This window comes from Dermacentor silvarum, chromosome 7 (assembly GCF_013339745.2).
Source record: "Dermacentor silvarum isolate Dsil-2018 chromosome 7, BIME_Dsil_1.4, whole genome shotgun sequence".
NCBI lineage: Eukaryota > Metazoa > Arthropoda > Arachnida > Ixodida > Ixodidae > Dermacentor > Dermacentor silvarum.
Window position 1 is genome coordinate 105,555,191 of NC_051160.1, and position 14,070 is coordinate 105,569,260.

General features: G+C 44.3%; 1 pseudogene; it reads right to left on the reverse strand.

Moving 5' to 3' along the window:
* Window positions 1-6,853: 6,853 nt before the first annotated feature.
* LOC119459060 (uncharacterized) lies at window positions 6,854-10,283 on the reverse strand (annotated as a pseudogene).
* Between the last annotated feature and the right edge of the window lie 3,787 nt (window positions 10,284-14,070).

Here is a 14,070-nt window from a genome sequence, read left to right on the forward strand (position 1 = left end):
ACACCGCTTAGGGATCGTCTGAAGAGCCAATGAATGCGTTCGCTTTTCCAGTAGGAATGCAAGTTTTTCCCTCGTGAGATCTCAGGGATCGCTAAAATGTGCCCCAGTTCTTATTAGCTAACAGCTAAACAGCCTTTTAAGCGAAACTATTTAGCAGAAATCCAGGTGTCACTTACCCTTCACAACAAGAGCATGGGCGTGGCAACGAAGAAACAACGGTAACCTCTAGCGGAGAGCCAGAATTGCGATAGTACACGATAAAGGACGAATTAATTTACTATTTATCCGCTTGCATTCCTACCTCATAGGACGCAGTAGCGAGACCTGCCTTTGCCAGACTTTGCAGAAATCTTGGTTGGCAATCGACGATACTCTCCGGGAAATGAACAGTGGTAGAACAAGACATTCACCCCGCTTCGCGAACGGGACTATGTCAGAAAAGTAACGGTGACCTTGTTAGACAATTGTTCATTATGTAAGGTCTCTATCGTTTCGTGAACACGTGTCTTGCTAAGATTATCCACACGAGGGTATCACGAATATAGAAGCGAAACGCGTACGACTTCCTCATAACCATATGCGATAACATCTCCATCTAGAAATCCGTATATAGTTACATTGTCGGTTCATCAGCTATTGTGACATCTAGTACCTTTTCGCATCATAGACTCTTGCAGCGAAGCCGGCGAAGGAAGTTCTGCAGTGGTTTTCGAGCGGCTGTGAAGGCCAGCGTGGACCTGCCGCGTTAATTCAGTGAGTGTGGCGTTGCACTTCTGAGCTCGGCGTCGAGGGTTGGATCCCCGCTGCGGCGGTCAAACTTTGATGAGTAAAAGCCCTCGTGTACTTAAATTTAAGTGCACGTTAAAGATATCAAAGTGGTAAAAATTATTCCGGATTGCCTCACAACCGGACACCAATATTTAAGCAAGCGCGCTACGGCAAAGTCGCAATGCGCCGACATAACCGCTAACACCGCAACCTGCGTTATAGCCCTGAATTTGCTTTGACAACGTAATTTTTCATGGACAGAAAAAATTACCTTGCATATCTTTCACTTTTTTTTTCGTTTTCTTTTATTCGGGAAAAACAGGTACAAGGTTTCCCCGCGAGGTAAGGCATAAGAAGGGCTTAAATCTCCGGACTAGGGTTACCTCGCTGGGGTAGCAGAGATAGCGGAATTTGCAAGTTCCAAAAGCAGTTTGTAAAGCAGACATTTCATAACTACTTACAAAACAATATTTGAAGCTCACAGCAGACAAGTGGCTTGTAAAATAACATACGAAGGAGTTAATACATCACTAACATAAAAGTAACATTTAAAGAATTTAGTTATTACATCACTAATGCAACAACCAAGCACCCTTAACACTGAATAACTCACTGTTGCATTAATATTTATACAGCATATCTAGATCAGAAGAGACAAACATGTTCACTATGAAGTGTTTAAATTGGCGAATAGTTCTACAATCTCTAGCGACATCAACAATGTTAGGGTACGTATTACATACACGCATGGTTTCATATTTGATAGTTCGCATGCCATAGTTTGTCCTGGGTTCCTTCGCTAATATTGAGATGTGGCGTAAGCTGTATCCTGTGTTTCTACTGAGGTACCGGTTTGAAAATGTCTCAAGGTTGCTGGAGATCTCTTTAAACAACCGAATGTAGATCTTTGCTTGGTAAGAGTTTCTAATATTAAGGATATTGTAGCGCATCATCAGTTTAGAAGATCCTATGTATTGATTAGAAGAATTAAGCAAACGAACAGCTCGCCGTTGTAATACCCCTAGTTTTTCTATGTCAGTTTTATTGCCGTTTCCCCATGCTAATAATCCATAGCTAAGATGGCAATGTACTAGCGAAAAGTAGAGTTGTCTGATAAGCCTGGCAGGTACATAGTACCGGATTCGTTGCAGCAAACCAACTGACTGTGCAACTTTAGTGCGTACCTTATTCATGTGCTCTGTCCAGCTTATAAGCTTTTATGAAATGTAACTCCTAGAAAAGAATGACTTGACACATGCTCTAGTTGCGATCCACAGCACTAAAGTTTAACATCGTAATTTCTTTCTTTATTCCTAGCATAAAGACCGTAAACGTAGTTTGAATCCGTCATAGCCTATTTAAATGGGTAATAGTGTATTAGCATTTTTAAAGTACTTCACTTACCTTCCGGGGGTTATGTATGGGCATGTATGCATGTATGTAATATATATGTATGTATTGTGTATGTATATATGTATGTATGTATGTATCTAACCGTTTTGCCACCTACCCGGGTAGTCCATGGTCAAATGTGTAGTGCATCCGGCTGCTGTGCTGTGGTAACAGGGTTCGAAACCAACAATCGCATCGACTTACGTCACTGGGTATGTATCAATGCACTGCCGCACTTCAACGAACCTGTTTCACGCCGACTTGGAGCACTGGATATGTGCCAATCTCTGCCTGCTCTTCTTCAATGAACCTCTTCGATGTCAACTTGGGTCACTCGATATGGGCCAGCAGGTATGGTCCACACTTGAATGAGAATCCTGGACGCCAACTTGGGTAACTATATATGTGCCGCTGGGAACATGCCGCTCTGAAATGACAAAAAATCCCCTAAATTCATCCTATGCTGAGCGGAATCAAACTCACGTCACAAGAGTTCCTCAAGCAAAGCAACCCAACGCTTAGCAGGCTGCGCCACAAATTCACTGGGCATACGCCACTGTTCAACAAACGTACAATGCCGTCCACTGCTGGGTAGAGCGCGCGAGCGGCCGATGATGATGTTGATTTAATGCAATCCCCTTTGTAATGGGGCGGTGACAAATAGTCACCTGGGCTGCTTGATTTTTTCAGGTATACAATACATGTTCTTTATCTAGCATTTTGTATAGCTGTCATTAATCTCTTTCTTTTTTTTCTAATATCTACCTTGCACCGCTACCTATGATTTGAAGAGATCATGTCGTATCAATAACTTCCGCGCTTTTTTTTCAACCAATACATTAAACGTCTCTTGGTTATCTCGACTGCTGACCGATTGATGCTTCTGTACACTTTAAATAGCGCTTCTGGAAGGTGCACTTTAGCTATTCTTCTCACTGGGTCCATCCCTTCACATTCCATGAGGTTGTGTTGAGTGCTCTCCGGATCCTTGCCTCAGCATACACATGCCTCTTATCTTATTCCAAATATTTGCTCCGGGAAGTTTTTGTCCTTAGGCAACCGTCTCCAGCCTCAAATAGGAAGGCACTGCCGTTTGTGTTGTCGTACAGATTTTCCCTTCTTATTTCTTTCTTCTCATCTTTGTAAATCTAGATGGTCCTTTTTGTTTCCATTCTTTGCATCCAATTCACCGTCTCTATTTCTCTCACTTTCTGATGACTCCTGGTTGTCTATTTAGTGTTTCGATTACCCTATACTTCGTTGTCTTGACATCTTCCTCCATTCTGATCCAAATGGTCGCGAAGCGACCATTTGGATCACGAACCTTGTACACTACCTTCGTATAAGAGTGGTGCTAATATTTTTTCGAGACCTCAATATGTGCATTCACCACTTTGACGGAGATGTTCCAGGCTTGTTAAGTAAATAAAAAGGAAATACACTTTTTCTTATTCAAGCAAACTCAAAAACATTCAACTTGCACATGCACGACGAGAATGTTGTTACAAAATTGGTACTTGCCTTGCTTTAGCACATTAACATTTCGTGCACCTAAAATCATCTAGGAGTTGGCCGAAATCTGCCAGAACACTATTCACGCGACAATAAAGGTTCGTCAAAACAGCGCAGCATCAATTACCTTAATTGAAATAGAACCGCAAACGTACAACTGATCTACACTTACGCCTGTAACAGTTTAGTAATGGGAATTAAAGTATCTAAATGTTGACATTATGCTCTCCTGACTAATTGACACGTTCGTAGAGTTCTTGGACGCTTTTGTTGCAGGCACGGAAATACTTGGAGTACTAGGCAGAAGTAGTGTTAAAGACTGCCGCACCTTGAAGGAGTATTGGCTGCTACGGCTCTCACAGTTACGATGCACGCCGCATAAGATTACATGACCTAATTAAGCCGGGCCACCATAGTAAGTGCACGCTCACAGTTCCGTGATGTCAGAACTAGGAAGGCGGGCAGTCAGATGGCGACGACTTCTTTCTCAGCCGTGTGTCACATGCCGGTCGCGTTGGCTGTGAAACGTTGCAAGGTCTATTTGCTGCCACACTCTTATGCATTAGGCGATCTCAAGACACGGACCGCGTTGTCTAAATAACATCACTACGGAAGGACCAAGCCATATATATATATATATATATATATATATATATATATATATATATATGGCAGCGCTCGCGGAAACAATGAGTACATATTTCGCCTGTTGTCCCAAAACGTAATGGGGCACCCTCTGAAAATGTCCCTGCTAGATCAATCAATAAGCCATTTCAGACCAAACTCTTGATGATACGAGTCTACGAAGTAATGCACTCACTTGTCAGATATGCGCGCTGAGTGCCCTTCCTTTGTAGCGGTTTTACCGGCCCCCGAGGTAGAAGCATGTCATCAACGTTTTATACGAGCTGATCAAGCGCTCATCACTTATCAAGAGCATAAAGCTTAAGTCTTTTCGTTGTAGCACTGTAGTCTTTCGAACCTCTCCCACATGAGGGCTACTGCCACGCCTACACGTGACGCTATTTACGATCAAAGCGCGCACGAATATCAACACGGCGCTGTGAGTTTTCTTTCCAAATAGTTCATGTTAATGTGATCACAATCCGTGCTTTATCGAATTTCAGCAGCTATATGCTCGGTACGTCTTCAGACTAAGCACAAAGTGCAAGAAAATACAACTCGCATCCTTTACAACTGCTTTGTTGACGCGGAATGAAAGGTCGTCAACAGCAACGCTTCTAGATCCTTTCAGTTGTCAAACGCACAGTTGTGGCCGCCGTCGATGCGCGGCCCCTTTTCATTTCCGCTCAACAGGTGGCCCTGTCTCAACAAGGGACTGAGACAGGGCTGCCCTTTATCCCCGCTGCTGTTTATGATGTACGTGGTAAGGATGGAAAGCGCGCTAGAAGGAATCAATATCGGGTTTAACCTCTCCTACAAACAAGCCGGCACAACAGTTGAGCAGCAGCTTCTAGGTTTATTTTATGCGGACGACATTGTGTTGCTTGCTAACAAGCAAAGTGATATGCAACGTCTGGCTGATATCTGTGGAGAAGAATGTGAGAAGTTAGGATTAATATTTAGCATTAAAAATCAGGTTTTATGGTTTTCAATGAAAACAGTGAACAGGCAGTGTTGATTCAGGGCCAGGAAATACCTCGGGTAAAAGAATACAAATACCTTGGTATATGAATAAACGAAGGCGATAGATATCTGGAGACACAGGAGAAAACAACACAGCAAAGGGGAAGTGAAATGCGGCCATGATGAAACACAGGGCGCTATGGGGATACAATAGGTACGAGGTGCTCCGGGGTATGTGGAAAGGTGTAATGGTTCCAGGGCTTCCAATTGGAAATGCGGTTGTTTGCTTGAAGTCAGGAGTACAATCAGGACTCGATGGCAACCAAAGGTCAGTGGGACGCCTCGCGTTGGGCGCCCACGGGAAGACTACTAATGAAGCTGTCCAGCGTGATATGGGCTGGACAAATTATGAAGCAAGGGAGGCTCAGACTAAAATTGATTTTGAAGAACGACTGAGGAAAATGGAAGAAAGTAGATGGAGTGCGAGAGTATTCAGGTATTTGTACAGGCAAAACATTGACTCACAATGGAGGAAAAGAACTAGGAAGCTTACGAGAAAATACGCGACCGGTATGGCCAGCAACATGGCAACAAAGAACGTCAAACGCAATGTGAGATAGGCTGAGACAAGGTTATGGGTGGCGGCAATGGAAAAGAAACCTGCTATGACTAACTACCTCAAAGGAAAAAGAGAAATCAGGAAAGAAACAATTCATGATAACTCAAAGGGAAGCTCCTTACTTTTCGAAGCGAGATCAGGATGCCTTAGAACGCACAGTTATAAAGTGAAGTACACCAAGGACGGAGCCGCATGTGCTTGCTGTGGTAAAGCTAGAGAAATGGTGGAACATGTTTGATTGGAATGTGAAGAAATCTACCCAGCTGCAAGTTTAGACTCCTCTTACCTCCTTGAAGTCCTTGGGTTTAGGGATAGCACGGGCAAAGTAAACATGTCAGCTGTAGAGATTAGTAAGAGGCGGTTGGAGGTTTGGTGGCAGAAAAGTAGGGAGACCACAAACAACGGAGACGTACAGAAACAGAGTTTCCAGTAATGGATCAAAAATATTGATGCCTGGAATTCTTTCTATTTCTGTGTTTCTCAAAAATAAAGGTAGTGCATTAGGCAAAATAATGAGAGCTTGGTGGTGCAACCCACCACCCCGTTTCAAAGGGGACGCTCATAGCATCCATCCATTCATCTATCCAGCCCTGCCGGGCTTGGCGCCCTATAAGCCGCGAAGCGCTGGTAACTTGCCTAGCGAGTGGCTTTCTTTTAGTAGCAATCAACAAATAAGCACAGAGCGTCACTAGTCTATTTGCAACATATTACAGACCTACTCCTATGTTGAAAAAAAAGGCCACGACTTAGCCAACTCAACAAAGAAAGCAATTGCGCCCAACGCTGCGACGGTCCACCCTTCACTGCGACCGCCGTTTGCGTCTGCTAGAGCACGGCCGCATTTTATCCAGCGACCGCGGCTAGTTACTAATAACTGAAAAAGGAGGAAATAAGAGAAGAGCTTTGCTTCTCTCGATGAGTTTAAATGTTTTTATTACAGGATCGGCATACGGCTTATGAATTTGGAGCGTGGCTTTAAAAAAGACGAGCTTTTTTGTTAGCGATGGGCACTTTGTCTCGTATTTCTAAGCGGCGGTTAGCATCTCTTGCATAGAAATGCATTCGCGTGTCAATGAAAAAGTTAAGTATCTGGCAGGTGGACGCACACATGTGCTTATCGCAACGCAGCCGAGCAAGACTGCACTTTATTAGCTGATCCAGGGCTTTCCAAAATAGGTCACTGCAGAGACCTGCCTGATCAATGGAAAATGAAATGGAGTCATTTGCAATTCTTATGAACTGTAGCATCTTGATGGTTGGATGCTTGAGGCTCCCTTCCTTAAAGCTCCGATATTTTGTCAAGTATGCATCGGAACCTACTAGTGGAACAATTGAGCTGATGTCATGCAGGCACAACTCACACTCTGTGTGCTTGATCATTTTGTGTATGACATATCCTCATAATTAGTATGTCACAGCATCGTCTACACCGCCTCTGAAATAGCTGTGTGATGTCCGTTGGCTCAAAAGAGATTGAAGGACCAGAAGTAATTGCTAACAGTCTAGCCTCAATCTCATTTTTCAAACTAGCTCTGTTCAAGCAATTTGAACATTCCTCTTCGACACTGACAAGTGCAGCATTTGGTTCGCCCTGTACACTTCCATGTATACGTAGTACTGTTTTGATGGGTGTGTAGAGGCTCAGCAGACGAAATATCTGCGAGAAATTCATGACAGGGTGCGACTCATCCCCTCCAAATGATCGTGCAAGACCAAAATGCTGCTGAAAGAAAAAATATACACATTAAAGTGGATATGTACTACATATATAAATTATACATTAAAAGGGAAACAAGGTTATTGTGGTAGGTACCTCCAAGAGGTCTTGGTTGAGCTTCGCAGTGAGCATATAAATTGTTCCTTTGTTAAACAGATAATTGATAATATCTAGCGTCGGCAACAATGTGACACGTAAGGGCTCTGTCGTCAGTTGCGACGCGAATAGCTTGTACCTTTCTCGACAACATCTTGCTCAGTCACATTCAAGACTTCTAGGAACTGCTTCATGATCTGGAAAAAAAGTTTCAAATGTTCTCGATAATACGAATCAAAACGACAGCATATGTAAGGTCAAGCTTAGGTTCCAGGATGTGATTTGGCCACTTGCCTGTATCTCTTTGAAATGACGCTTGATTCCCCTGCACGGAAGCTTGACGTTGAGTGCATCGAAAACACCGTACATGATTCTTGTGAATGTCTCAGTCCCTTCAGAGTGAAATGCCGTGGAACGTCAGTTGGATTGCTTCCCTAACGCACGCAATCCATGTGATGTTCCACGGCTAAAGAGCTGCGCAAATAAGAGAGAGAGAGAGAGATTGCATTTTTTTATTAATGAACAGAAAGCAACATGCTTCGACAGCAACAAGTTATACCAGTGTAGCCAGTCTGACGCTCATTTTGCGCAGATTGTCAGACGAAACATTTGCTTCGGTGTATTTTGGCACAACACCTACGTGCTTCTTTTTTTTTCTCTTTCGCATAGGATCACGTAATGCTGAAAGTTGATGCGAAGGTTGCCAGCCTGGAAGTAATAAAAAGAAATTGTTAAACTATTCGAAAAATTCACACATTTTTCTTTACCATTCCGTATGTGTGCTTCCTCCGGTGGTTTCGTATGTACTTCACCATATGTGAGACATCACAAATGAAGTACATATTTTGTGACGGTTCCCAGGGATGCTCAATGAAGTGGCATGTCGCATCCATTTTTCCTGACACTCCAAGCTGGCTCCACATGGACTTGTTGTTGTCAGCCCCATCACTGATCACAGCCAGCACTGACGCATTGTTCTTGTGCAGTTCCTGGACGCCGCCCATTACCAGTTCAGCAAGAACTTTTCCAGGAGCAGCTCCTTTTGTAGCAAAGCTTGCTATTGGCTGCCCCAGTCCTCGAACAGTGGCACGAACATCAGTACCAATGCATGCTCAGCAAGATTATTTGCATTTGGTACCATGACTTCAGCCATAGTCGATAAAGCCATCCATTCAGCATGAGGCCTTATTGAAGGAGACGCCTCGCTTCAACGTTTCCTCGTCAAGGAGCAATACACCTAGCCGTCTTAGGTGACTTTTGTTGCTGAAATGGCTTCTGACACTGTTCGAGGAAACTTGGTTGCATTCATGCTTGCATGGTATTCTGCTATTATTTGGCGAAGGCGAGTCTTTGATGGCAGTGGTAGCAGCTGCATATCAGCAGGTAAAGTGTAGGCCATCGGGCTTCAGATTTGTAGTAACAAACATATCATAAGCCATTCATCATCATATCGCCTCCCATTTTTGACTTGGCTTTTGCAGCCATGAAAGCTGTCTTGAAAGCTAGTTGCTGCCTAGCCGGAAAAATGTAAAGAGTGCTGTCAATTGTCTCTGGCGTAATTGCACTAAACTTCCTCTTCACCAGAACGACTTCTTCCTTCAGTTTTTCTCGCCTTGAGGTTGCACGAATGGCTTTGCGACGCAGCAACTTCAAGCCAGCAGCCTGCTTTTTCTTGCTTTTTGCTGCTTCGTTCCGCTGCAACAAAAGCTTTCCGAAAGTCCGGCACTGAGCACACGTAGCATAACACTCAATATCGTGCATGTGTTGCGCCTCCACGTTTCACCATGATTTTATGCCACCACTGACGAGGAGATTTTGGGGTACTTCTTTGCAGGACAGCCCTTACACAGCTTCAGCTGATCCACATATAACAAGAGGCATTTGAAGTCTTCCATACACTTGAACTCAGTGGTTTGCTTCCTGGCGTACACATTGCGTAGAACAACTCGACTATCTTCACTCACAATTAAATTAAGGCTGTCTGACAACACCACAGACATTTCTACAAGCGAGATATTCTCTCTTATCCAGAGCTTGTACAAAACGACCGCTGCGTCAACAGCGTCCAGCGACCAACCTCGAATTTTTCGTCTCTCTTTCGCCATGTGACTGAGCACGTGAAACACATTCTCCACCGGCATGCTGCCATCGGAAGACAAGGTCGCTTCAGTCGTCGGCAACTCCGACAACAGCATGCACACACTCACCATGTTTCTTCTGCCGCTTTTGTTTTGCTGGTGATTGTCTCTGAGCTGGTGCTTTGCGCTTTCGTGTGGGTTTCGAAAGATAACTTTGACAATTCGGAAACAGGCGAGGCACGGCGTCTTCTTTCAGCGTCCATTTGTCGCGCGGTATGACCACAATTTTACCCCAAATGTTGTGTTCGAAGACCTTGAAAATGTCATCATTGATGAGGTGGAGGTCGCAGAGGGAGCACGAGCTTGAAAGCTTTCTGTCCAGCCGTGGTATGGCGCGCTCCCGCTCTTGAAGGCGCTCAGCATTGCAAGGTGCCCTGAAAAAATGTCTCTTGTCGTCCACGGATCGCGCTGAGCCGTAGCCTTTTTTACAGCCTGTAACGAAGCAGCGTGGCATAGTCCACGCAATTGGCAGCGCGATGTACAAACATTAAATACAGCGAGTGCGAGCGCAAACGTGAGAAAACAACGGCTACACACACAGCGGCCACCTGCCCAAAACGTGCTGCTGCGCTTTGTCGGGCTAACTCCGTCGTGCCCACCCACGGCGTTCAACGGAAAGGGGTCAGGAGGCGCTCCGCAGGTTGAGAACTGGAAAGAATTTAAGAGCGTTGATGATTTATGGTGTTTAATGGCGCAAGGGCCAAGTATGGCCAAAGAGCGCCATGCCAGTGTTTGTGAGTTTGCAGTGGAGTGATGAATTCTGAGAAGTAGATGAGGCGTGGCTGTAAAGGGGCCTAAAAATAATCGCTGTAAAGCGCGTAAAATATACATGTACTAAAATCATGGCAATGACTAATGAGGTGTACTATGCTATGAAGAATGCATTGAGAAAGAATGACACGATATTCAAAATATTTAAGATGCAGTAATTGGCAAGAAGCACAACTGCCTAGACAGAGCCCTTGAACCACAAGGGCCTGGAGGCATGTGCTATAAAAAACTATCACAGGGGCATCCTCTAGAGAGAGGATGCGCTACGAACTTATTGGGCTAATAACATGTAGCACAACATCGTTCAAAAAGCCGAGGATTGCATTGGCATTAAAAAGTGGTTCTTCACCAATAAACATCATGGGATGAAGAGGGATATGATAGCGGTATGCTACAGGAAAATATTTTCTTCTCTCCTTTTCGGCTTCCCGACACTCCAGCAGGACGTGGAGGACGGTCAGCCTCTCACCACATCTACCACAGGTTGGTGGTTCATCACCAGTAAGCAAAAAATTGTGGGTGCCGTACGTGTGTCCTATTCTGAGACGGCAGAATATGACGTCAATTCGTCGTGTTTTCGTAGCTGAGGGCCAGAAACCTAACTGTGGTTTAATCATGTGAAGTTTATTATTTGGTTCAGCGTCCCACAAGCGTTGCCAGTTGCTTCGCAGTTTCTTTCGCAAGAAAGGTTTCAAGTCTGTTACAGGAACAGCTACTGTATGATTACTAGTGTGTGATGTAGCTGATGTGGCCATTTGGTCTGCTCGCACATTACCCTCAATGCATCTATGGCCCGGCACGCAGCATATTATTACATGCTGGTTTGCTATATACGCTCTGCATAGGGTGGAATAGAGCTCAATGAGTACAGGATTTTTGTGTTTGCAGAGTGACATCAGGGCTTTCACAACGCTTAGAGAGTCTGTATATGTAACTGTTTTTTGAAGTTTTGTTTTCGTTATATGATTCAGAGCCGACAATAGTGCATAGGCCTCAGCCGTAAAGATACTTGTTTGCGGGTGGAGTACATCGGATTCCGAGAAAGACGGGCCGACGGCTGCATAAGAAACCCCGGCATGTGATCTAGAAGCGTCTGTGTAAAACTCTGTACACGAGTACTTGGATTGAAGCACTAGGAAATGCATTTTAATGTGTGCCTCTGGAGCGTCTTTCGTGACCTCTACGAACGATGTGTCACATTTTATGATCTGCCACTGCCACGGCGGTAACAGTTTAGCAGCAGCCATAGGTCGATGTTCAAGCACTGGAACACCCATTTGCTCACTAAGATTCCTTACACGTAAAGAGAACGGTTTCCTCGCTGCAGGTTGGTTATGGAAGAGTATAGCAGCGGTCATATCGTTTATGGTGGAATAAGAAGGATGTTCATTGTTTGCTTGTACTGTCAGAAAATACGTGAAACTGCTATATGAACGCTGCAGATGGAGTGACCACTGGTTCGACTCTACATAGAGGCTCTGGATCGGGCTTGTTCGGAAAGCACCGGTCGCGAGGCGGATACCTAAATAGTGAATGGGGTCTAGTATTTTTAATTCACTTGGCGTTGCAGAGTTATAAATTATACCTCCGTAATCAAGGCGTGAGCGGACAAGACTGTTGTACAAGTTTAGGAGGCATTTTCGATCACTACCCCATGTTGTGTGCGAGAGAATTTTTAAAAGGTTCATAGTCTTCAGACACTTTGTCTTCAGATATTTAAGATGGGGGATGAAGGTAAGCTTAGAGACCAGAATTATGCCCAGGAATTTGTGTTCACTGCTCATGGATAGTTCCTCTCGATTGATCGTGAGATTTGGCACCGGTGTAACACCACTTTTGTTTGAGAAGAGTATGCATGTACTTTTCTGTGTGTTTATTTTGAACCCATTTACATCCGCCCATTTAGACAATTTGCGTAATTCAAGCTGCACCTGTCGTTCACAGATAGCTATGTTACATGATTTGAAACCTATCTGTACGTCATCGACATACACAGAATAAAACATGCTGCGTGGAATGACTGTATGCAGGGAATTCATTTTTACAATGAAAAGTGTGCAACTAAGTACACCCCCTTGCGGCACGCCAGCCTCCTGGGTGAATGTTCTAGATAAAACATTGCCCACTCTTACGCGAAACGTGCGGTTAGACAAGTAGCTTTCGACTGCGTTTAACATATTTCCGCGGACCCCCTATCACAGAAAGATCTCGCAGAATCCCGAAGCGCCATGTCGTGTCGTACGCGTTCTCTAAATCTATAAATTCAGAAAGTAAAAACTGTTTATGAATAAACGCATCTCTGATGTTTGCCTCGATGCGAACAAGGTGGTCTATTGTCGACCTACCTTCTCGGAAGCCACACTGGAAGCGGTCTAGTATTTTGTTATTTTCTAGGAAACTGATTAAACGCCGGTTTATAATTTTTTCATACAGCTTGCACAGGCAGCTTGTTAGAGCTATTGGCCTGTAGCTGCTGGCTAAGGACGGGTCTTTGCCTTGTTTAAGTACCGGGATGACTATGGCTTCTTTCCATGAGGACGGAATACCGCCAGCCGCCCACATGGCATTAAAAAGAGACAGGAGTGTTGTCAGTGTTTCGGGGTGTAAGTACCTAATCATTTCGTACATGATACGATCGCCACCTGGCGCCGAGTTGTTACAAGCGAGAGATGCTTTAAGTTCGGATAAGCCAAATGGTTGATTGTAAGCCTCACTCGAAGAACCTTTGCGGTTAAGAGGCTGCCACTCTTCGCGTTCTTGGAACTTCAGGAAAGTTTCTGTATAATGCGATTCACTTGATACATATTCAAAGTGTTCACCTAGACAATCCGCCTGGTCTTCCAGGCTATCACCTTGGCTACTTACTAAGGGTAGAGGATGTGACTCCCGATCTATTAGTTTATTTACCCTATTCCAGACTTTTGTTTCGTCGGTGTATGAATTTATACTGGAAATGTACCTTTCCCAACTCTCTCTCTTTGCACGTCGACGCGTTCTTCTGCCCTGTGACGTTTGCTTGTTTAAAATTTATCAGGTTTTCAGCTGTTGGGGAGTTGCGAAACAATCCCCAGGCTTTGTTTTGCTTTTTACGTGCTTTTTGGCATTCATCATTCCACCAAGGCAGGCGAAGTTTATTAGCCAGTCCATTAGTTTGTTGTATGCACCTTTCAGCAGCGTCAATGATAAACCTGTTATATACGCCACAGCATCGTCTATGCAAAAAGAGGCAATGTCATCATGGCCTAAATATGTTATTTGTCGGAAAATTTCCCAGTTAGCCGAGTCAACCTTTCATCGGGGAACGTGTGGCGAGTACCTATCTTGTTCTGTTAAGCCTAGCATAATTGGGAAAAAGGTCGCTCCCTAAGGGGTTCTTGAGAACGGACCACTCCAGGTATGGCATTAGTGTACTCGATGCTATACTTAAGTCAATGGATGAATATGTGTTATGTGTAACGCTGTAATACGTA